The following is an 18,237-nucleotide window of genomic DNA, read 5'->3' as shown; positions in this document are numbered from 1 at the left end:
GGCGTCGGTAGTTCAGTAGTAGAATACTCGCCTGCGACGCGGGTGACCCGGGTTCTATTCCCTGCCGAAGCATTGCTACATTTAGAAAAGCTCACACGTGCTGTTACGCAATATTGCATGTCATGAATGCCACAGTAAACAAATGGCATCGGTGGTTCAGTGGTAGAATGCTCGCCTGCCACACTGGTGACCCTGGTTCGATTCCCGGCCGACGCATCGTTTATTTTAAAAAAGTTCCTGCGTGCTATTCCACAATATTGCATGTCAAGAATGCAGTAGTAAGCAAATGGCGTTGGTGGTTCAGTGGTAGAATACTTGTCTGCCACGCGGGCGACCCGGGTTCGATTCCCGGCCGACGCATCGTTATTTTTGTAAAAGCTCACGCATGCTGTTACACAATATTGCGTGCCATGAGTGTAGGAGTAAGCAAATGGCGTCGGTGGTTCAGTGGTAGATACTCGCCTGCCACGCGGGTGACCCGGGTTCAATTCCCGGCCAACGCATCGTTATTTTTGTAAAAGCTCATGCATGCTGTTACACAATATTGCATGCCATGAATGCAGGAGTAAGCAAATGGCGTCGGTGGTTCAGTGGTAGAATACTCACCTGCCACGCTGGTGACCCGGGTTCTATTCCCTGCCGAAGCATTGCTACTTTCAGAAAAGCTCACACGTGTGTTACGCAATATTGCATGTCATGAATGCAACAGTAAACAAATGGCATCGGTGGTTCAGTGGTAGAATGCTCGCCTGCCACACTGGTGACCCTGGTTCGATTCCCGGCCGATGCATCGTTTATTTTAAAAAAGTTCCTGCGTGCTATTCCACAATATTGCATGTCTAGAATGCAGGAGTAAGCAAATGGCGTTGGTGGTTCTATGGTAGAATACTAGTCTGCCACGCGGGCGACCAGGGGATTCCCGGCCGACGCATCGTTATTTTTGTAAAAGCACACGCATGCTGTTACACAATATTGCATGCCATGAATGCAGGAGTAAGCAAATGGCGTCGGTGGTTCAGTGGTAGAATACTCGCCTGCCACGCGGGTGACGACCCGGGTTCTATTCCCTGCCGAAGCATTCCTACTTTTAGAAAAGCTCGCACGTGCTGTTACGCAATATTGCATGTCATGAATGCCACTGTAAACAAATGGCATCGGTGGTTCAGTGGTAGAATGCTCGCCTGCCACACCGGTGACCCTGGTTCGATTCCCGGCCGATGCATCGTTTATTTTAAAAAAGTTCCTGCGTGCTATTCCACAATATTGCATGCCATGAATGCAGGAGTAAGCAAATGGCGTCGGTGGTTCAGTGGTAGAATACTCGCCTGCCACTCGGGTGACGACCCGGGTTCTATTCCCTGCCGAAGCATTGCTACTTTTAGAAAAGCTCGCATGTGCTGTTACGCAATATTGCATGTCATGAATGCCACAGTAAACAAATGGCATCGGTGGTTCAGTGGTAGAATGCTCGCCTGCCACACCACTGACCCTGGTTCGATTCCCGGCCGATGCATCGTTTATTTTAAAAAAGTTCCTGCGTGCTATTCCACAATATTGCATGCCATGAATGCAGGAGAAAGCAGATGGCGTTGGTGGTTCAGTGGTAGAATACTCGCCTGCCGCGGGGGTGACCCGGGTTCGATTCCCGGCCGACGCATTGTTATTTTTGAAGAAGCTCAGACGTGTGTTTACGAATAATTGCATGTCATGAATGCAGGAGTAAGCAACTGGCGTTGGTGGTTCAGTGATAGAATACTCGGCTGCCACGCGGGTTACCCAGGTTCGATTCCCGGCCGACGCATTGTTATATTTAGAGACTCACGCGTGATGTTACGCTATATATGCATGCCATGAATGCAGGAGCACGCAAATGGCAGTGGTGGTTCAGTGGTACAATACTCGCCTGCCACGCGGGTGACCCGGGTTCAATTCCCGGCTGACGCATCGTTATTTTTCGAAAAGATAACGCGTGCTGTTACGCTATATATGCATGCCATGAATGCAGGAGAAAGCAAATTGCGTCGGTGCTTCAGTGGTAGAATACTCGCCTGCCACGCGCGTGACCCAGGTACGATTCTCGGCCGACGCATCGTTATTGTTAGAAAAGCTCACGCGTGTTGTTACGCAATATTGCATGCCACAAAATGCAGGAGTAAACAAATGGCGTCGGTGGTTCAGTGGTAAAATTCTCTCTGCCACGCGGGTGACCCGGGTTCGATTCCCTGCCGAAGCATTGCTACTTTTATAAAAGCTCACCCGTGCTGTTACGCAATATTGCATGTCATGAATGCCACAGTAAGCAAATGGCGTTGGTGGTTCAGTGGTAGAATACTCGTCTGCCACGCGGGCGACCCGGGTTCGATTCCCGGCCGACGCATCGTTATTTTTGTAAAAGCTCACGCATGCTGTTACACAATATTGCATGCCATGAATGTAGGAGTAAGCAAATGGCGTCGGTGGTTCAGTGGTAGAATACTCGCCTGCCACGCGGGTGACCCGGGTTCGATTCCCGGCCGATGCATCGTTATTTTTGTAAAAGCTCACGCATGCTGTTACACAATATTGTATGCCATGAATGCAGGAGTAAGCAAATGGCGTCGGTGGTTCAGTGGTAGAATACTCGCCTGCCACGCGGGTGACCCGGGTTCGATTCCCTGCCGAAGCATTGCTACTTTTATAAAAGCTCACCCGTGCTGTTCCGCAATATTGCATGTCATGAATGCCACAGTAAGCAAATGGCGTTGGTGGTTCAGTGGTAGAATACTCGTCTGCCACGCGGGCGACCCGGGTTCGATTCCCGGCCGACGCATCGTTATTTTTGTAAAAGCTCACGCATGCTGTTACACAATATTGCATGCCATGAATGTAGGAGTAAGCAAATCGCGTCGGTGCTTCAGAGGTAGAATACTCGCCTGCCACGCGGGTGACCCAAGTTCGATTCTCGGCCGACGCATCGTTATCTTTAGAAAAGCTCACGCTTGCTGTTATGCAATATTCAATGCCACGAATGCAGGAGTAAGCAAATGGCGTCGGTGGTTCAGTGGTAGAATACTCGCCTGCCACGCGGGTATCCCGGGTTCGATTCCCTGCCGAAGCATTGTTACTTTTTGAAAAGCTCACACGTGCTGTCACGCAATATTGCATGTCATGAATGCCGGAGAAAACAAATGACGTCGGTCGTTCAGTGGTAGAATTCTCGCCTGCCACACGGGTGACCCGGGTTCGATTCCCGGCTGACGCATCGTTATCTTTCAAAAAGCTCACGCGTGTTGTTACGCTATATATACATGCCATGAATGCAGGAGCAAGCAAATGGCGTCGGTACTTCAATAGTAGAATACTCGCCTGCCACGCGGGTGACCCAAGTTCTATTCCCTGCCGAAGCATTGCTACTTTTAAAAAAGCTCACACGTGCTGTTACGCAATATTGCATGTCATGAATGCCACAGTAAACAAATGGCGTCGGTGGTTCAGTGGTAGAACGCTCGCCTGCCACACTGGTGACCCTGGTTCGATTCCCGGCCGACGCATCGTTTATTTTAAAAAAGTTCCTGCGTGCTATTCCACAATATCGCATGTCAAGAATGCAGGAGTAAGCAAATGTCGTTGGTGGTTCAGTGGTAGAATACTCGTCTGCCACGCGGGCGACCCGGGTTCGATTCCCGGCCGACGCATCGTTATTATTGTATAAGCTCACGCATGCTGTTACACAATATTGCATGCCATGAATGTAGGAGTAAGCAAATGGCGTCGGTGGTTCAGTGGCAGAATACTCGCCTGCCACGCGGGTTACCTGTGTTTAAATCGCTGCCGAAGCATTGTTACTTTTAGAAAAGCTCACGCGTGCTGTTACGCAATATTGCTTGCCATGAATGCCGGAGTAAGCAAATGGCGTCGGTGGTTCAGTTGTAGAATACTCGCCTGCCACGCGGGTGACCCTGGTTCGATTCCCGGCCGATGCATCGTTTATTTTAAAAAAGTTCCTGCGTGCTATTCCACAATATTGCATGTCTAGAATGCAGGAGTAAGCAAATGGCGTTGGTGGTTCAATGGTAGAATACTCGTCTGCCACGCGGGCGACCAGGGGATTCCCGGCCGGCGCATCGTTATTTTTGTAAAAGCACACGCATGCTGTTACACAATATTGCATGCCATGAATGCAGGAGTAAGCAAATGGCGTCGGTAGTTCAGTAGTAGAATACTCGCCTGCCACGCGGGTGACCCGGGTTCTATTCCCTGCCGAAGCATTGCTACTTTTAGAAAAGCTCACACGTGCTGTTACGCAATATTGCATGTCATGAATGCCACAGTAAACAAATGGCGTCGGTGGTTCAGTGGTAGAATGCTCGAATGTCACACTGGTGACCCTGGTTTGATTCCCAGCCGACGCATCGTTTATTTTAAAAAAGTTCCTGCGTGCTATTCCACAACATTGCATGTCAAGAATGCAGGAGTAAGCAAATGGCGTTGGTGGTTCAGTGGTAGAATACTCGTCTGCCACGCGGGCGAACCGGGTTCGATTCCCGTCCGGACGCATCGTTATTTTTGTAAAAGCTCACGCATGCTGTTACACAATATTGCATGCCATGAATGTAGGAGTAAGCAAATGGCGTCGGTGGTTCAGTAGTAGAATACTCGCCTGCCACGCGGGTGACCCGGGTTCGATTCCCGGCCGACGCATCGTTTATTTTAGAAAAGTACCTGCGTGCTATTCCGCAATATTGCATGTTATGAATGCAGGAGTAAGCAAATGGCGTTGGTGGTTCAGTGATAGAATACTCACCTGCTGCGCGGGTGACCCGGGTTTGATTCCTGGCCGACGCATTGTTATTTTTAGAAAAACTCATGCATGCTGTTACGCTATATATGCATGCCATGAATGCAGGAGCAAGCAAATTGCGTCGGTGCTTCAGTGGTAGAATACTGGCCTGCCACGCGGGTGACCCAAGTTCGATTCTCGGCCGACACATCGTTATCTTTAGAAAAGCTCACGCGTGCTGTTATGCAATATTCAATGCCACGAATGCAGGAGTAAGCAAATGGCGTCGGTGGTTCAGTGGTAGAATACTCGCCTGCCACGCGGGTATCCCGGGTTCGATTCCCTGCCGAAGCAATGTTACTTCTTGAAAAGCTCACACGTGCTGTTACGCAATATTGCATGTCATGAATGCCGGAGAAAACAAATGGCGTCGGTCGTTCAGTGGTAGAATGCTATCCTGCCACACGGGTGACCCGGGTTCAATTCACGGCCGACGCGTCGTTATCTTTAAAAAAGCTCACGCGTGTTCTTACGCTATATATGCATGCCATGAACGCAGAAGCAAGGAAATGGCGTCGGTGGTTCAGTGGTAAAATACTCGCCTGCCACGCGGGTGACCCGGGTTCGATTCCCGGCTGACGCATCGTTATTTTCAGAAACGCTCACGCGTGCTGTTACGCTGTATTGCATGCCATGAATGCAGGAGTAAGCAATTGGCGTCGGTGGTTCAGTGGTAAAATACTCGCCTGCCACCCGGCTGACTCGAGTTCGATTCCCTGCCGAAACATCGTGTTTTTTAAAACTTTTCTTGCGTGCCTTTCCGCAATATCGCATGTCAATAATGCAGGAGTAGGCAAATGGTGTCGGTTGTTCAGGGGTAGAATACTCGCCTGCCACGCGGGTGACCCGGGTTCTATTCCCGGCTGACGCATCGTTATTTTTAGAAAAGCTCACGCGTGCTGATTCGCAATATTGCATGCCATGAATGCAGGAGTAAGCAAATGGCGTCGGTGGTTCAGTGGTAGAATACTCGCCTGCCACGCGGGTTACCTGTGTTTAAATCGCTGCCGAAGCATTGTTTCTTTTAGAAAATCTCACGCGTGCTGTTACGCAATATTGCATGCCATGAATGCCGGAGTAAGCAAATGGCGTCGGTGGTTCAGTTGTAGAATACTCGCCTGCCACGCGGACGCGGGTGATCCGGGTTCGAATCCCGGCCGAAGCATCGTTTATTTTAGAAAAGCTCACGCGTGCTTTTACGCTATATATACATGCCATGAATGCAGGAGCAAGCAAATGGCGTCGGCAGTTCAGTAGTAGAATACTCGCCTGCCACGCGGGTGACCCGGGTTCCATTCCCTGCAGAAGCATTGCTACATTTAGAAAAGCTCACAAGTGCTGTTACGCAATATAGCATGTCATGAATGCCACATTGACAAATGGCGTCGGTGGTTCAGTGGTAGAATGCTCGCCTGCCACACTGGTGACCCTGGTTTGATTCCCGGCCGACGCATCGTTTATTTTAAAAAAGTTCCTGCGTGCTATTCCACAATAATGCATGTCAATAATGCAGGAGTAAGCAAATAGCGTTGGTGGTTCAGTGGTAGAATACTAGTCTGCCACGCGGGCGACCCGGGTTCGATTGCCGGCCGACGTATAGTTATTTTTGTAAAAGCTCACGCATGCTGTTACACAATATTGCATGCCATGAATGTAGGAGTAAGCAAATGGCGTCGGTGGTTCAGTGGTAGAATACTCGCCTGCCACGCGGATGACCCGGGTTCGATTCCCGGACCCGGGGCATCGGTGGTTCATTGGTGGAATGCTCGCCTGCCACACTGGTGACCCTGGTTCGATTCCCGGCCGATGCATCGTTTATTTTAAAAAAGTTCCTGCGTGCTATTCCACATTATTGCATGCCATGAATGCAGGAGAAAGCAGATGGCGTTGGTGGTTCAGTGGTAGAATACTCGCCTGCCGCGGGGGTGACCCGGGTTCGATTCCCGGCCGACGCATTGTTATATTTGAAGAAGCTCAGACGTGTGTTTACGAATAATTGCATGTCATGAATGCAGGAGTAAGCAACTGGCGTTGGTGGTTCAGTGGTAGAATACTCGGCTGCCACGCGGGTTACCCAGGTTCGATTCCTGGCCGACGCATTGTTATATTTAGAAAACTCACGCGTGATGTTACGCTATATATGCATGCCATGAATGCAGGAGCACGCAAATGGCAGTGGTGGTTCAGTGGTACAATACTCGCCTGCCACGCGGGTGACCCGGGTTCAATTCCCGGCTGACGCATCGTTATTTTTCGAAAAGATAACGCGTGCTGTTACGCTATATATGCATGCCATGAATGCAGGAGAAAGCAAATTGCGTCGGTGCTTCAGTGGTAGAATACTCGCCTGCCACGCGCGTGACCCAGGTACGATTCTCGGCCGACGCATCGTTATTGTTAGAAAAGCTCACGCGTGTTGTTACGCAACATTGCATGCCACAAATGCAGGAGTAAACAAAGGCGTCGGTGGTTCAGTGGTAAAATTCTCTCTGCCACGCGGGTGACACGGGTTCGATTCCCGGCTTACGCATCGTTATTATCAGAAAAGCTCACGCGTGCTGTTACGCTATATATGCATGCCATGAATGCAGGAGCAAGCAAATTGCGTCGGTGCTTCAGTGGTAGAATACTCGCCTGCCACGCGGGTGACCCAAGTTGGATTCTCGGCCGACGCATCGTTATCATTAGAAAAGCTCACGCGTGCTGTTACGCAATATTCAATGCCACGAATGCAGGAGTAAGCAAATGGCGTCGGTGGTTCAGTGGTAGAATACTCGCCTGCCACGCGGGTGACCCGGGTTCGATTCCCTGCCGAAGCATTGTTGCTTTTTGAAAAGCTCACACGTGCTGTTACGCAATATTGCATGTTATGAATGCCGGAGAAAACAAATGGCGTCGGTCGTTCAGTGGTAAAATTCTCGCCTGCCACACGGGTGACCCGGGTTCAATTCACGGCCGACGCATCGTTATCTTTAAAAAAGCTCCCGCGTGTTCTTACGCTATATATGCATGCCATGAACGCAGGAGCAAGCAAATGGTGTCAGTTGTTCAGTGGTAGAATACTCGCCTGCCACGCGGTTGACCTGGGCTCGATTCCGGGCCGACGCATCGCTATTTTTATAAAAGCTCACGCGTGCTGTTACGCAATATTGCATGCCATGAATGCCGGAGTAAGCAAATGGCGTCGGTGGTTCCGTGATAAAATTCTCGCCTGCCACGCGGGTGACCCGGGTTTTATTCCCGGCTGACGCATCGTTATTTTTAGAAAAGCTCACGCGTGCTGTTACGCTATATATGTTTGCCATTAAAGCAGGAGAAAGCAAATGGCGTCGGTGGTTAAGTGGTAGAATACTCGCCTGCCACACGGGTGACCCGGGTTCGATTCTTGGCTGACGCGTCGTTATTTCTAGAAAAACTAACGCGTGCTAATTCGCAATATTGCATGCCATGAATGCAGGAGTAAGCAAATGGCGTCGGTGGTTCAGTGGTAGAATACTCGCCTGCCACGCGGGTTACCTGTGATTAAATCGCTGCCGAAGCATTGTTACTTTATTAAAAGCTGACGCGTGCTGTTACGCAATGTTGCTTGCCATGAATGCCGGAGTAAGCAAATGGAGTCGGTGGTTCAGTTGTAAATACTCGCCTGACACGTGGGTGATCCGGCTTCGATTCCCGGCCGAAGCATCGTTTATGTTAGAAAAGTTCCTTTGTACTATTCCGCAATATTGCATGTCATGAGTGCAGGTACAAGCAAATAGCGTCAGTAGTTCCGTGGAAGAATACTCGCCTGCCACACGGGTAACCCGAATTCGATTCCTGGCCGAAGCATCGTTATTTTTAGAAAAGCTCACGCGTGCTTTTGCGCTATATATACATGCCATGAATGCAGGAGCAAGCAAATGGCGTCTGTAGTTCAGTAGTAGAATACTCGCCTGCCACGCGGGTGACCCGGGTTCTATTCCCTGCCGAAGCATTGCTACTTTCAAAAAAGCTCACGCGTGCTGTTACGCAATATTGCATGTCAAGAATGCAGTAGTAAGCAAATAGCGTTGGTGGTTCAGTGGTAGAATACTTGTCTGCCATGCGGGCGACCCGGGTTCGATTCCCGGCCGACGCATCGTTATTTTTGTAAAAGCTCACGTATGCTGTTACACAATATTGCGTGCCATGAGTGTAGGAGTAAGCAAATGGCGTCGGTGGTTCAGTGGTAGATACTCGCCTGCCACGCGGGTGACCCGGGTTCGATTCCCGGCCAACGCATCGTTATTTTTGAAAAAGTTCCTGCGTGCTATTCCACAATATTGCATGCCATGAATGCAGGAGAAAGCAGATGGCGTTGGTGGTTCAGTGGTAGAATACTCGCCTGCCGCGGGGGTGACCCGGGTTCGATTCCCGGCCGACGCATTGTTATTTTTGAAGAAGCTCAGACGTGTGTTTACGAATAATTGCATGTCATGAATGCAGGAGTAAGCAACTGGCGTTGGTGGTTCAGTGGTAGAATACTCGGCTGCCACGCGGGTTACCCAGGTTCGATTCCCGGCCGACGCATTGTTATATTTAGAAAACTCACGCGTGATGTTACGCTATATATGCATGCCATGAATGCAGGAGCACGCAAATGGCAGTGGTGGTTCAGTGGTACAATACTCGCCTGCCACGCGGGTTACCCGGGTTCAGTTCCCGGCTGACGCATCGTTATTTTTCGAAAAGATAACGCGTGCTGTTACGCTATATATGCATGCCATGAATGCAGGAGAAAGCAAATTGCGTCGGTGCTTCAGTGGTAGAATACCCGCCTGCCACGCGCGTGACCCAGGTACGATTCTCGGCCGACGCATCGTTATTGTTAGAAAAGCTCACGCGTGTTGTTACGCAATATTGCATGCCACAAATGCAGGAGTAAACAAATGGCGTCGGTGGTTCAGTGGTAAAATTCTCTCTGCCACGCGGGTGACCCGGGTTCGATTCCCGGCTGACGCATCGTTATTATCAGAAAAGCTCACGCGTGCGGTTACGCTATATATGCATGCCATGAATGCAGGAGCAAGCAAATTGCGTCGGTGCTTCAGTGGTAGAATACTCGCCTGCCACGCGGGTGACCCAAGTTGGATTCTCGGCCGACGCATCGTTATCATTAGAAAAGCTCACGCGTGCTGTTACGCAATATTGCATGCCATGAATGCAGGAGCAAGCAAATGGCGTCTGTAGTTCAGTAGTAGAATACTCGCCTGCCACGCGGGTGACCCGGGTTCTATTCCCTGCCGAAGCATTGCTACTTTTATAAAAGCTCACCCGTGCTGTTACGCAATATTGCATGTCATGAATGCCACAGTAAACAAATGGCGTCGGTGGTTCAGTGGTAGAATGCTCGCCTGCCACACTGGTGACCCTGGTTTGATTCCCGGCCGACTCATCGTTTATTTTAAAAAAGTTCCTGCGTGCTATTCCACAACATTGCATGCCATGAATGTAGGAGTAAGCAAATGGCGTCGGTGGTTCAGTGGTAGAATACTCGCCTGCCACGCGGGTGACCCGGGTTCGATTTCCTGCCGAAGCATTGCTACTTTTATAAAAGCTCACCCGTGCTGTTACGCAATATTGCATGTCATGAATGCCACAGTAAGCAAATGGCGTTGGTGGTTCAGTGGTAGAATACTCGTCTGCCACGCGGGCGACCCGGGTTCGATTCCCGGCCGACGCATCGTTATTTTTGTAAAAGCTCACGCATGCTGTTACACAATATTGCATGCCATGAATGTAGGAGTAAGCAAATGGCGTCGGTGGTTCAGTGGTAGAATACTCGCCTGCCACGCGGGTGACCCGGGTTCGATTCCCGGCCGACGCATCGTTATTTTCTTAAAAGCTCACGCATGCTGTTACACAATATTGTATGCCATGAATGCAGGAGTAAGCAAATGACGTCGGTGGTTCAGTGGTAGAATACTCGCCTGCCACGCGGGTGACCCGGGTTCGATTCCCGGCCAACGCATCGTTTATTTTAGAAAAGTACCTGCGTGCTATTCCGCAATATTGCATGTCATGAATGCAGGAGTAAGCAAATGGCGTTGGTGGTTCAGTGATAGAATACTCACCTGCTGCGCGGGTGACTCGGGTTTGATTCCCGGCCGACGCATTGTTATTTTTAGAAAAGCTCATGCATGCTGTTACGCTATATATGCATGCCATGAATGCAGGAGCAAGCAAATCGCGTCGGTGCTTCAGAGGCAGAATACTCGCCTGCCACGCGGATGACCCAAGTTCGATTCTCGGCCGATGCATCGTTATCTTCAGAAAAGCTCACGCGTGCTGTTATGCAATATTCAAAGCCACGAATGCAGGAGTAAGCAAATGGCGTCGGTGGTTCAGTGGTAGAATACTCGCCTGCCACGCGGGTATCCCGGGTTCGAATCCCTGCCGAAGCATTGTTACTTTTTGAAAAGCTCACACGTGCTGTTACGCAATATTGCATGTCATGAATGCCGGAGAAAACAAATGACGTCGGTCGTTCAGTGGTAGAATTCTCGCCTGCCACACGGGTGACCCGGGTTCAATTCACGGCCGACGCATCGTTATCTTTAAAAAAGCTCACGCGTGTTCTTACGCTATATATGCATGCCGTGAACGCAGAAGCAAGCAAATGGCGTCGGTGGTTCAATGGTAGAATACTCGCCTGCCACGCGGGTGACCCGGGTTCGATTCCCGGCTGACGCATCGTTATTTTTAGAAACGCTCACGCGTGCTGTTACGCAATATTACATGCCATGAATGCAGGAGTACGCAATTGGCGTCAGTGGTTCAGTGGTAAAATACTCGCCTGCCACGCGGCTGACCCGGGTTCGATTCCCTGCCGAAACATTGTGTTTTTTGAAAATTTTCTTGCTTGCCTTCCCGCAATATCGCATGTCAATAATGCAGGAGTAGGCAAATGGTGTCGGTTGTTCGGTGGTAGAACACTCGCCTGCCACGCGGGTGACCTGGGCTCGATTCCGGGCCGACGCATCGCTATTTTTATAAAAGCTCACGCGTGCTGTTACGCAATATTGCATGCCATGAATGCCGGAGTAAGCAAATGGCGTCGGTGGTTCAGTGGTAAAATACTCGCCTGCCACGCGGGTGACCCGGGTTTTATTCCCGGCTGACGCATCGTTATTTTTAGAAAACCTCACGCGTGCTGATTCGCAATATTGCATGCCATGAATGCAGGAGTAAGCAAATGGCGTCGGTGGTTCAGTGGTAGGATACTCGCCTGCCACGCGGGTGACCCGGGTTGTATTCCCGGCTGACGCATCGTTATTTTTAGAACAGCTCGCGCGTGCTGATTCGCCATATTGCATGCCATGAATGCAGGAGCAAGCAAATGGCGTCGGTGGTTCAGTGGTGGAATACTCGCCTGCCACGCGGGTGACCCGGGTTCCATTCCCGGCTGACGCATCGTTATTTTTAGAAAAGCTCATGCGTGCTGATTCGCAATATTGCATGCCATGAATGCCGGAGTAAGCAAATGGCGTCGGTGGTTCAGTGGTAGAATACTCGCCTGCCACGCGGTTGACCTGGGCTCGATTCCGGGCCGACGCGTCGCTATTTTTATAAAACCTCACGCGTGCTGTTACGCAATATTGCATGCCATGAATGCCGGAGTAAGCAAATGGCGTCGGTGGTTCAGTGGTAAAATACTCGACTGCCACGCGGGTGACACGTGTTCGATTCCTGCCTGAAGCGTCGTTATTTTGAGAAAAGCTCACGCGTGCTGTTACGCAATATTGCATGCCATGAATGCAGGAGTAAGTAAATGGCGTCGGTGGTTCAGTGGTTGAATACTCGCCAGCCACGCGCGTGACCCGGGTTTGATTCCGTGCCAAAGCATTGTTACTTTTTGAAAAGCTCACACGTGCTGTTACGCAATGTTGCATGTCATGAATGTCGGAGAATACAAATGGCATCGGTGGTTCAGTGGTAGAATACTCGCCTGCCACACGGGTGACCCGGGTTCAATTCACGGCCTACGCATTGTTATCTTTCAAAAAGCTCACACGTGCTGTTACGCAATATTGCATGTCATGAATGTAGGAGTAAGCAAATGGCGTCGGTGGTTCAGTGGCAGAATACTCGCCTGCCACGCGGGTTACCTGTGTTTAAATCGCTGCCGAAGCATTGTTACTTTTAGAAAAGCTCACGCGTGCTGTTACGCAATATTGCTTGCCATGAATGCCGGAGTAAGCAAATGGCGTCGGTGGTTCAGTTGTAGAATACTCGCCTGCCACGCGGGTGATCCGGGTTCGATTCCCGGCCGAAGCATCGTTTATTTTAGAAAAGTTCCTGCGTACTATTCCGCAATATTGCATGTCATTAGTGCAGGTACAAGCAAATGGCGTCAGTAGTTCCGTGGGAGAACACTCGCCTGCCACACGGGTAACCCGAATTCGATTCCTGGCCGAAGCATCGTTATTTTTAGAAAAGCTCACGCGTGCTTTTACGCTATATATACATGCCATGAATGCAGGAGCAAGCAAATGGCGTCGGTAGTTCAGTAGTAGAATACTCGCCTGCCACGCGGGTGACCCGGGTTCTATTCCCTGCCGAAGCATTGCTACTTTTAGAAAAGCTCACACGTGCTGTTACGCAATATTGCATGTCATGAATGCCACAGTAAACAAATGGCTTCGGTGGTTCAGTGGTAGAATGCTCGCCTGTCACACTGGTGACCCTGGTTTGATTCCCAGCCGACGCATCGTTTATTTTAAAAAAGTTCCTGCGTGCTATTCCACAACATTGCATGTCAAGAATGCAGGAGTAAGCAAATGGCGTTGGTGGTTCAGTGGTAGAATACTCGTCTGCCATGCGGGCGACCCGGGTTCGATTCCCGGCCGACGCATTGTTATTTTTAGAAAAGCTCATGCATGCTGTTACGCTATATATGCATGCCATGAATGCAGGAGAAAGCAGATGGCGTTGGTGGTTCAGTGGTAGAATACTCGCCTGCCGCGCGGGTGACCCGGGTTCGATTCCCAGCCGACGCATTGTTATTTTTGAAGAAGCTCAGACGTGTTGTTACGAATAATTGCATGTCATGAATGAAGGAGTAAGCAACTGGCGTTGGTGGTTCAGTAGTAGAATACTCGCCTGCCACGCGTGACCCGGGTACTATTCCCTGCCGAAGCATTGCTACTTTTATAAAAGCTCACCCGTGCTGTTACGCAATATTGCATGTCATGAATGCCACAGTAAACAAATGGCGTCGGTGGTTCAGTGGTAGAATGCTCGCCTGCCACACTGGTGACCCTGGTTTGATTCCCGGCCGACGCATCGTTTATTTTAAAAAAGTTCCTGCGTGCTATTCCACAACATTGCATGTCAAGAATGCAGGAGTAAGCAAATGGCGTTGGTGGTTCAGTGGTAGAATACTCGTCTGCCACGCGGGCGACCCGGGTTCGATTCCCGGCCGACGCATCGTTATTTTTGTAAAAGCTCACGCAAGCTGTTACACAATATTGCATGCCATGAATGTAGGAGTAAGCAAATGGCGTCGGTGGTTCAGTGGTAGAATACTCGCCTGCCACGCGGGTGACCCGGGTTCGATTCCCGGCCAACGCATCATTTATTTTAGAAAAGTACCTGCGTGCTATTCCGCAATATTGCATGTCATGAATGCAGGAGTAAGCAAATGGCGTTGGTGGTTCAGTGATAGAATACTCACCTGCTGCGCGGGCGACCCGGGTTTGATTCCCTTCCGACGCATTGTTATTTTTAGAAAAGCTCATGCATGCTGTTACGCTATATATGCCTGCCATGAATGCAGGAGCAAGCAAATTGCGTCGGTGCTTCAGTGGTAGAATACTCGCCTGCCACGCGGGTGACCCAAGTTCGATTCTCGGCCGACGCATCGTTATCTTTAGAAAAGCTCACGCGTGCTGTTATGCAATATTCAATGCCACGAATGCAGGAGTAAGCAAATGGCGTCGGTGGTTCAGTGGTAGAATACTCGCCTGCCACGCGGGTATGCCGGGTTCGATTCCCTGCCGAAGCATTGTTACTTTTTGAAAAGCTCATACGTGCTGTTACGCAATATCGCATGTCAATAATGCAGGAGTAGGCAAATGGTGTCGGTTGTTCAGTGGTAGAATACTCGCCTGCCACGCGGTTGACCTGAGCTCGATTCCGGGCCGACGCATCGCTATTTTTATAAAAGCTCACGCGTCCTTTTACGCAATATTGCATGCCATGAATGCCGGAGTAAGCAAATGGCGTCGGTGGTTCAGTGGTAAAATACTCGCCTGCCACGTGGGTGACCAGGGTTGTATTCCCGGCTGACGCATCGTTATTTTTAGAAAATCTCACGCGTGCTGATTCGCAATATTGCATGCCATGAATGCAGGAGTAAGAAAATGGCGTCTGTGGTTCAGTGGTAGGATACTCGCCTGCCACGCGGATGACCCGGGTTGTATTCCCGGCTGACGCATCGTTATTTTTAGAAAAGCTCGCGCGTGCTGATTCGCCTTATTGCATGCCATGAATGCAGGAGTAAGCAAATGGCGTCGGTGGTTCAGTGGTGGAATACTCGCCTGCCACGCGAGTGACCCGGGTTCTATTCCCGGCTGACGCATCGTTATTTTTAGAAAAGCTCATGCGTGCTGATTCGCAATATTGCATGCCATGAATGCCGGAGTAAGCAAATGGCGTCGGTGGTTCAGTGGTAGAATACTCGCCTGCCACGCGGTTGACCTGGGCTCAATTCCGGGCTGACGCGTCGCTATTTTTATAAAAGCTCACGCGTGCTGTTACGCAATATTGCATGCCATGAATGCCGGAGTAAGCAAATGGCGTCGGTAGTTCAGTGGTAAAATACTCGACTGCCACGCGGGTGACACGTGTTCGATTCCTGGCTGAAGCATCGTTATTTTGAGAAAAGCTCACGCGTGCTGTTACGCAATATTGCATGCCATAAATGCAGGAGTAAGCAAATGGCGTCGGTGGTTCAGTGGTGGAATACTCGCCTGCCACGCGGGTGACCCGGGTTTGATTCCGTGCCAAAGCATTGTTACTTTTTGAAAAGCTCACACGTGCTGTTACGCAATATTGCATGTCATGAATGCCGGAGAAAACAAATGGCGTCGGTCGTTCAGTGGTAGAATGCTCGCCTGCCACACGGGTGACCCGGGTTCAATTCACGGCCGACGCATCGTTATCTTTAAAAAAGCTCACGCGTGTTCTTACGCTATATATGCATGCCATGAACGCAGAAGCAAGGAAATGGCGTCGGTGGTTCAGTGGTAGAATACTCGCCTGCCACGCGGGTGAGCCGGGTTCGATTCCCGGCTGACGCATCGTTATTTTCAGAAACGCTCACGCGTGCTGTTACGCAATATTGCATGCCATAAATGCAGGAGTAAGCAATGGGCGTCGGTGGTTCAGTGGTAAAATACTCGCCTGCCACGCGGCTGACTCGAGTTCGATTCCCTGCCGAAACATCGTGTTTTTTTAAACTTTTCTTGCGTGCCTTTCCGCAATATCGCATGTCAATAATGCAGGAGTAGGCAAATGGTTTCGGTTGTTCAGGGGTAGAATACTCGCCTGCCACGCGGGTGACCCGGGTTGTATTCCCGGCTGACGCATCGTTATTTTTAGAAAAGCTCACGCGTGCTGATTCGCAATATTGCATGCCATGAATGCAGGAGTAAGCAAATGGCGTCGGTGGTTCTGTGGTAGAATACTCGCCTGCCACGCGGGTGACCCGGGTACTATTCCCGGCTGACGCATCGTTATTTTTAGAAAAGCTCACGCGTGCTGATTCGCAATATTGCATGCCATGAATGCAGGAGTAAGCAAATGGCGTCGGTGGTTCAGTGGTAGAATACTCGCCTGCCACGCGGGTTACCTGTGTTTAAATCGCTGCCGAAGCATTGTTACTTTTAGAAAATCTCACGCGTGCTGTTACGCAATATTGCATGCCATGAATGCCGGAGTAAGCAAATGGCGTCGGTGGTTCAGTTGTAGAATTCTCGCCTGCCACGCGGGTGATCCGGGTTCGAATCCCGGCCGAAGCATCGTTTATTTTAGAAAAGCTCACGCGTGCTTTTACGCTATATATACATGCCATGAATGCAGGAGCAACCAAATGGCGTCGGCAGTTCAGTAGTAGAATACTCGCCTGCCACGCGGGTGACCCGGGTTCCATTCCCTGCCGAAGCATTGCTACATTTAGAAAAGCTCACACGTGCTCTTACGCAATATTGCATGTCATGAATGCCACAGTAAGCAAATGGCGTCGGTGGTTCAGTGGTAGAATGCTCGCCTGCCACACTGGTGACCCTGGTTTGATTCCCGGCCGACGCATCGTTTATTTTAAAAAAGTTCCTGCGTGCTATTCCACAATATGCATGTCAATAATGCAGGAGTAAGCAAATAGCGTTGGTGGTTCAGTGGTAGAATACTCGTCTGCCACGCGGGCGACCCGGGTTCGATTGCCGGCCGACGTATATTTATTTTTGTAAAAGCTCACGCATGCTGTTACACAATATTGCATGCCATGAATGTAGGAGTAAGCAAATGGCGTCGGTGGTTCAGTGGTAGAATACTCGCCTGCCACGCGGATGACCCGGGTTCGATTCCCGGACGACGCATCGTTATTTTTGTAAAAGCTCACGCATGCTGTTACACAATATTGCATGCCATGAATGCAGGAGTAAGCAAATGGCGTCGGTGGTTCAGTGGTAGAATACTCGCCTGCCACGCGGGTGACCCGGGTTCGATTCCCGGCCGACGCATCGTTTATTTTTGAAAAGTATCTGGGTGCTATTCCGCAATATTGTATGTCATGAATGCAGGAGTAAGCAAATGGCGTTGGTGGTTCAGTGATAGAATACTCACCTGCTGCGCGGGTGACCCGGGTTTGATTCCCGGCCGACGCATTGTTATTTTTAGAAAAGCTCATGCATGCTGTTACGCTATATATGCATGCCATGAATGCAGGAGCAAGCAGATGGCGTTGGTGGTTCAGTGGTAGAATACTCGCCTGCCGCGCGGGTGACCCGGGTTCGATTCCCAGCCGACGCATTGTTATTTTTGAAGAAGCTCAGACGTGTTGTTACGAATAATTGCATGTCATGAATGAAGGAATAAGCAACTCGCGTTGGTGGTTCAGTGGTAGAATACTCGGCTGCCACGCGGGTGACCCAGGTTCGATTCCCGGCCGACGCATCGTTATTTTTAGAAACACTCACGCATGCTGTTACGCATTATTGCATGCCATGAATGCAGGAGTAAGCGATTGGCGTCGGTGGTTCAGTGGTAAAATACTCGCCTGCCACGCGGCTGACCCGGGTTCGATTCCCTGCCGAAACATCGTGTTTTTTAAAAATTTTCTTGCGTGCCTTTCCGCAATATCGCATGTCAATAATGCAGGAGTAAGCAAATTGCGTCGG

The 18,237-nt window shown here is 50.2% G+C and overlaps 48 non-coding genes across 48 annotated transcripts; all 48 read left to right on the top strand.

Moving 5' to 3' along the window:
* Positions 1 to 289: 289 nt before the first annotated feature.
* Positions 290 to 360, top strand: TRNAG-GCC (transfer RNA glycine (anticodon GCC)). The gene has a single exon. It is a non-coding gene; the product is annotated as a tRNA-Gly (tRNA).
* A 359-nt stretch (positions 361 to 719) lies between these two features.
* Positions 720 to 790, top strand: TRNAG-GCC (transfer RNA glycine (anticodon GCC)). Its single transcript has one exon. It is a non-coding gene; the product is annotated as a tRNA-Gly (tRNA).
* A 796-nt stretch (positions 791 to 1,586) lies between these two features.
* On the top strand, positions 1,587 to 1,657 carry TRNAG-GCC (transfer RNA glycine (anticodon GCC)). Its single transcript has one exon. It is a non-coding gene; the product is annotated as a tRNA-Gly (tRNA).
* A 649-nt stretch (positions 1,658 to 2,306) lies between these two features.
* On the top strand, positions 2,307 to 2,377 carry TRNAG-GCC (transfer RNA glycine (anticodon GCC)). The gene has a single exon. It is a non-coding gene; the product is annotated as a tRNA-Gly (tRNA).
* A 73-nt stretch (positions 2,378 to 2,450) lies between these two features.
* Positions 2,451 to 2,521, top strand: TRNAG-GCC (transfer RNA glycine (anticodon GCC)). Its single transcript has one exon. It is a non-coding gene; the product is annotated as a tRNA-Gly (tRNA).
* A 73-nt stretch (positions 2,522 to 2,594) lies between these two features.
* TRNAG-GCC (transfer RNA glycine (anticodon GCC)) lies at positions 2,595 to 2,665 on the top strand. Its single transcript has one exon. It is a non-coding gene; the product is annotated as a tRNA-Gly (tRNA).
* A 73-nt stretch (positions 2,666 to 2,738) lies between these two features.
* TRNAG-GCC (transfer RNA glycine (anticodon GCC)) lies at positions 2,739 to 2,809 on the top strand. Its single transcript has one exon. It is a non-coding gene; the product is annotated as a tRNA-Gly (tRNA).
* A 217-nt stretch (positions 2,810 to 3,026) lies between these two features.
* On the top strand, positions 3,027 to 3,097 carry TRNAG-GCC (transfer RNA glycine (anticodon GCC)). The gene has a single exon. It is a non-coding gene; the product is annotated as a tRNA-Gly (tRNA).
* A 73-nt stretch (positions 3,098 to 3,170) lies between these two features.
* Positions 3,171 to 3,241, top strand: TRNAG-GCC (transfer RNA glycine (anticodon GCC)). Its single transcript has one exon. It is a non-coding gene; the product is annotated as a tRNA-Gly (tRNA).
* A 218-nt stretch (positions 3,242 to 3,459) lies between these two features.
* On the top strand, positions 3,460 to 3,530 carry TRNAG-GCC (transfer RNA glycine (anticodon GCC)). The gene has a single exon. It is a non-coding gene; the product is annotated as a tRNA-Gly (tRNA).
* A 73-nt stretch (positions 3,531 to 3,603) lies between these two features.
* On the top strand, positions 3,604 to 3,674 carry TRNAG-GCC (transfer RNA glycine (anticodon GCC)). Its single transcript has one exon. It is a non-coding gene; the product is annotated as a tRNA-Gly (tRNA).
* A 217-nt stretch (positions 3,675 to 3,891) lies between these two features.
* Positions 3,892 to 3,962, top strand: TRNAG-GCC (transfer RNA glycine (anticodon GCC)). Its single transcript has one exon. It is a non-coding gene; the product is annotated as a tRNA-Gly (tRNA).
* A 647-nt stretch (positions 3,963 to 4,609) lies between these two features.
* Positions 4,610 to 4,680, top strand: TRNAG-GCC (transfer RNA glycine (anticodon GCC)). The gene has a single exon. It is a non-coding gene; the product is annotated as a tRNA-Gly (tRNA).
* Positions 4,681 to 5,042: 362 nt separating this feature from the next.
* On the top strand, positions 5,043 to 5,113 carry TRNAG-GCC (transfer RNA glycine (anticodon GCC)). The gene has a single exon. It is a non-coding gene; the product is annotated as a tRNA-Gly (tRNA).
* A 218-nt stretch (positions 5,114 to 5,331) lies between these two features.
* On the top strand, positions 5,332 to 5,402 carry TRNAG-GCC (transfer RNA glycine (anticodon GCC)). The gene has a single exon. It is a non-coding gene; the product is annotated as a tRNA-Gly (tRNA).
* A 505-nt stretch (positions 5,403 to 5,907) lies between these two features.
* Positions 5,908 to 5,984, top strand: TRNAG-GCC (transfer RNA glycine (anticodon GCC)). The gene is given in 2 exon segments: positions 5,908 to 5,943; positions 5,950 to 5,984. It is a non-coding gene; the product is annotated as a tRNA-Gly (tRNA).
* A 505-nt stretch (positions 5,985 to 6,489) lies between these two features.
* Positions 6,490 to 6,562, top strand: TRNAG-GCC (transfer RNA glycine (anticodon GCC)). The gene has a single exon. It is a non-coding gene; the product is annotated as a tRNA-Gly (tRNA).
* Positions 6,563 to 6,703: 141 nt separating this feature from the next.
* Positions 6,704 to 6,774, top strand: TRNAG-GCC (transfer RNA glycine (anticodon GCC)). The gene has a single exon. It is a non-coding gene; the product is annotated as a tRNA-Gly (tRNA).
* A 73-nt stretch (positions 6,775 to 6,847) lies between these two features.
* On the top strand, positions 6,848 to 6,918 carry TRNAG-GCC (transfer RNA glycine (anticodon GCC)). The gene has a single exon. It is a non-coding gene; the product is annotated as a tRNA-Gly (tRNA).
* A 649-nt stretch (positions 6,919 to 7,567) lies between these two features.
* TRNAG-GCC (transfer RNA glycine (anticodon GCC)) lies at positions 7,568 to 7,638 on the top strand. Its single transcript has one exon. It is a non-coding gene; the product is annotated as a tRNA-Gly (tRNA).
* A 1,227-nt stretch (positions 7,639 to 8,865) lies between these two features.
* TRNAG-GCC (transfer RNA glycine (anticodon GCC)) lies at positions 8,866 to 8,936 on the top strand. Its single transcript has one exon. It is a non-coding gene; the product is annotated as a tRNA-Gly (tRNA).
* Positions 8,937 to 9,152: 216 nt separating this feature from the next.
* Positions 9,153 to 9,223, top strand: TRNAG-GCC (transfer RNA glycine (anticodon GCC)). The gene has a single exon. It is a non-coding gene; the product is annotated as a tRNA-Gly (tRNA).
* A 1,082-nt stretch (positions 9,224 to 10,305) lies between these two features.
* TRNAG-GCC (transfer RNA glycine (anticodon GCC)) lies at positions 10,306 to 10,376 on the top strand. Its single transcript has one exon. It is a non-coding gene; the product is annotated as a tRNA-Gly (tRNA).
* Positions 10,377 to 10,449: 73 nt separating this feature from the next.
* Positions 10,450 to 10,520, top strand: TRNAG-GCC (transfer RNA glycine (anticodon GCC)). The gene has a single exon. It is a non-coding gene; the product is annotated as a tRNA-Gly (tRNA).
* Positions 10,521 to 10,593: 73 nt separating this feature from the next.
* On the top strand, positions 10,594 to 10,664 carry TRNAG-GCC (transfer RNA glycine (anticodon GCC)). Its single transcript has one exon. It is a non-coding gene; the product is annotated as a tRNA-Gly (tRNA).
* Positions 10,665 to 10,737: 73 nt separating this feature from the next.
* Positions 10,738 to 10,808, top strand: TRNAG-GCC (transfer RNA glycine (anticodon GCC)). The gene has a single exon. It is a non-coding gene; the product is annotated as a tRNA-Gly (tRNA).
* Positions 10,809 to 11,170: 362 nt separating this feature from the next.
* Positions 11,171 to 11,241, top strand: TRNAG-GCC (transfer RNA glycine (anticodon GCC)). The gene has a single exon. It is a non-coding gene; the product is annotated as a tRNA-Gly (tRNA).
* Positions 11,242 to 11,459: 218 nt separating this feature from the next.
* Positions 11,460 to 11,530, top strand: TRNAG-GCC (transfer RNA glycine (anticodon GCC)). The gene has a single exon. It is a non-coding gene; the product is annotated as a tRNA-Gly (tRNA).
* A 361-nt stretch (positions 11,531 to 11,891) lies between these two features.
* TRNAG-GCC (transfer RNA glycine (anticodon GCC)) lies at positions 11,892 to 11,962 on the top strand. Its single transcript has one exon. It is a non-coding gene; the product is annotated as a tRNA-Gly (tRNA).
* A 73-nt stretch (positions 11,963 to 12,035) lies between these two features.
* Positions 12,036 to 12,106, top strand: TRNAG-GCC (transfer RNA glycine (anticodon GCC)). Its single transcript has one exon. It is a non-coding gene; the product is annotated as a tRNA-Gly (tRNA).
* Positions 12,107 to 12,179: 73 nt separating this feature from the next.
* TRNAG-GCC (transfer RNA glycine (anticodon GCC)) lies at positions 12,180 to 12,250 on the top strand. The gene has a single exon. It is a non-coding gene; the product is annotated as a tRNA-Gly (tRNA).
* Positions 12,251 to 13,043: 793 nt separating this feature from the next.
* Positions 13,044 to 13,114, top strand: TRNAG-GCC (transfer RNA glycine (anticodon GCC)). The gene has a single exon. It is a non-coding gene; the product is annotated as a tRNA-Gly (tRNA).
* Positions 13,115 to 13,620: 506 nt separating this feature from the next.
* On the top strand, positions 13,621 to 13,691 carry TRNAG-GCC (transfer RNA glycine (anticodon GCC)). Its single transcript has one exon. It is a non-coding gene; the product is annotated as a tRNA-Gly (tRNA).
* A 74-nt stretch (positions 13,692 to 13,765) lies between these two features.
* On the top strand, positions 13,766 to 13,836 carry TRNAG-GCC (transfer RNA glycine (anticodon GCC)). The gene has a single exon. It is a non-coding gene; the product is annotated as a tRNA-Gly (tRNA).
* Positions 13,837 to 14,195: 359 nt separating this feature from the next.
* Positions 14,196 to 14,266, top strand: TRNAG-GCC (transfer RNA glycine (anticodon GCC)). The gene has a single exon. It is a non-coding gene; the product is annotated as a tRNA-Gly (tRNA).
* Positions 14,267 to 14,339: 73 nt separating this feature from the next.
* Positions 14,340 to 14,410, top strand: TRNAG-GCC (transfer RNA glycine (anticodon GCC)). Its single transcript has one exon. It is a non-coding gene; the product is annotated as a tRNA-Gly (tRNA).
* A 218-nt stretch (positions 14,411 to 14,628) lies between these two features.
* Positions 14,629 to 14,699, top strand: TRNAG-GCC (transfer RNA glycine (anticodon GCC)). The gene has a single exon. It is a non-coding gene; the product is annotated as a tRNA-Gly (tRNA).
* A 73-nt stretch (positions 14,700 to 14,772) lies between these two features.
* Positions 14,773 to 14,843, top strand: TRNAG-GCC (transfer RNA glycine (anticodon GCC)). Its single transcript has one exon. It is a non-coding gene; the product is annotated as a tRNA-Gly (tRNA).
* A 505-nt stretch (positions 14,844 to 15,348) lies between these two features.
* Positions 15,349 to 15,419, top strand: TRNAG-GCC (transfer RNA glycine (anticodon GCC)). The gene has a single exon. It is a non-coding gene; the product is annotated as a tRNA-Gly (tRNA).
* Positions 15,420 to 15,924: 505 nt separating this feature from the next.
* On the top strand, positions 15,925 to 15,995 carry TRNAG-GCC (transfer RNA glycine (anticodon GCC)). Its single transcript has one exon. It is a non-coding gene; the product is annotated as a tRNA-Gly (tRNA).
* A 74-nt stretch (positions 15,996 to 16,069) lies between these two features.
* TRNAG-GCC (transfer RNA glycine (anticodon GCC)) lies at positions 16,070 to 16,140 on the top strand. Its single transcript has one exon. It is a non-coding gene; the product is annotated as a tRNA-Gly (tRNA).
* Positions 16,141 to 16,789: 649 nt separating this feature from the next.
* TRNAG-GCC (transfer RNA glycine (anticodon GCC)) lies at positions 16,790 to 16,860 on the top strand. Its single transcript has one exon. It is a non-coding gene; the product is annotated as a tRNA-Gly (tRNA).
* A 361-nt stretch (positions 16,861 to 17,221) lies between these two features.
* Positions 17,222 to 17,292, top strand: TRNAG-GCC (transfer RNA glycine (anticodon GCC)). Its single transcript has one exon. It is a non-coding gene; the product is annotated as a tRNA-Gly (tRNA).
* Positions 17,293 to 17,365: 73 nt separating this feature from the next.
* TRNAG-GCC (transfer RNA glycine (anticodon GCC)) lies at positions 17,366 to 17,436 on the top strand. Its single transcript has one exon. It is a non-coding gene; the product is annotated as a tRNA-Gly (tRNA).
* A 73-nt stretch (positions 17,437 to 17,509) lies between these two features.
* Positions 17,510 to 17,580, top strand: TRNAG-GCC (transfer RNA glycine (anticodon GCC)). The gene has a single exon. It is a non-coding gene; the product is annotated as a tRNA-Gly (tRNA).
* Positions 17,581 to 17,653: 73 nt separating this feature from the next.
* On the top strand, positions 17,654 to 17,724 carry TRNAS-GCU (transfer RNA serine (anticodon GCU)). The gene has a single exon. It is a non-coding gene; the product is annotated as a tRNA-Ser (tRNA).
* A 74-nt stretch (positions 17,725 to 17,798) lies between these two features.
* On the top strand, positions 17,799 to 17,869 carry TRNAG-GCC (transfer RNA glycine (anticodon GCC)). The gene has a single exon. It is a non-coding gene; the product is annotated as a tRNA-Gly (tRNA).
* A 73-nt stretch (positions 17,870 to 17,942) lies between these two features.
* On the top strand, positions 17,943 to 18,013 carry TRNAG-GCC (transfer RNA glycine (anticodon GCC)). The gene has a single exon. It is a non-coding gene; the product is annotated as a tRNA-Gly (tRNA).
* The last annotated feature ends 224 nt before the right edge of the window (positions 18,014 to 18,237 follow it).

Source organism: Rhipicephalus microplus, chromosome 2 (genome assembly GCF_043290135.1).
Source record: "Rhipicephalus microplus isolate Deutch F79 chromosome 2, USDA_Rmic, whole genome shotgun sequence".
In the NCBI taxonomy this organism is placed as follows: Eukaryota; Metazoa; Arthropoda; class Arachnida; order Ixodida; family Ixodidae; genus Rhipicephalus; species Rhipicephalus microplus.
This window is presented reverse-complemented; position numbering and strand designations above follow the sequence as displayed.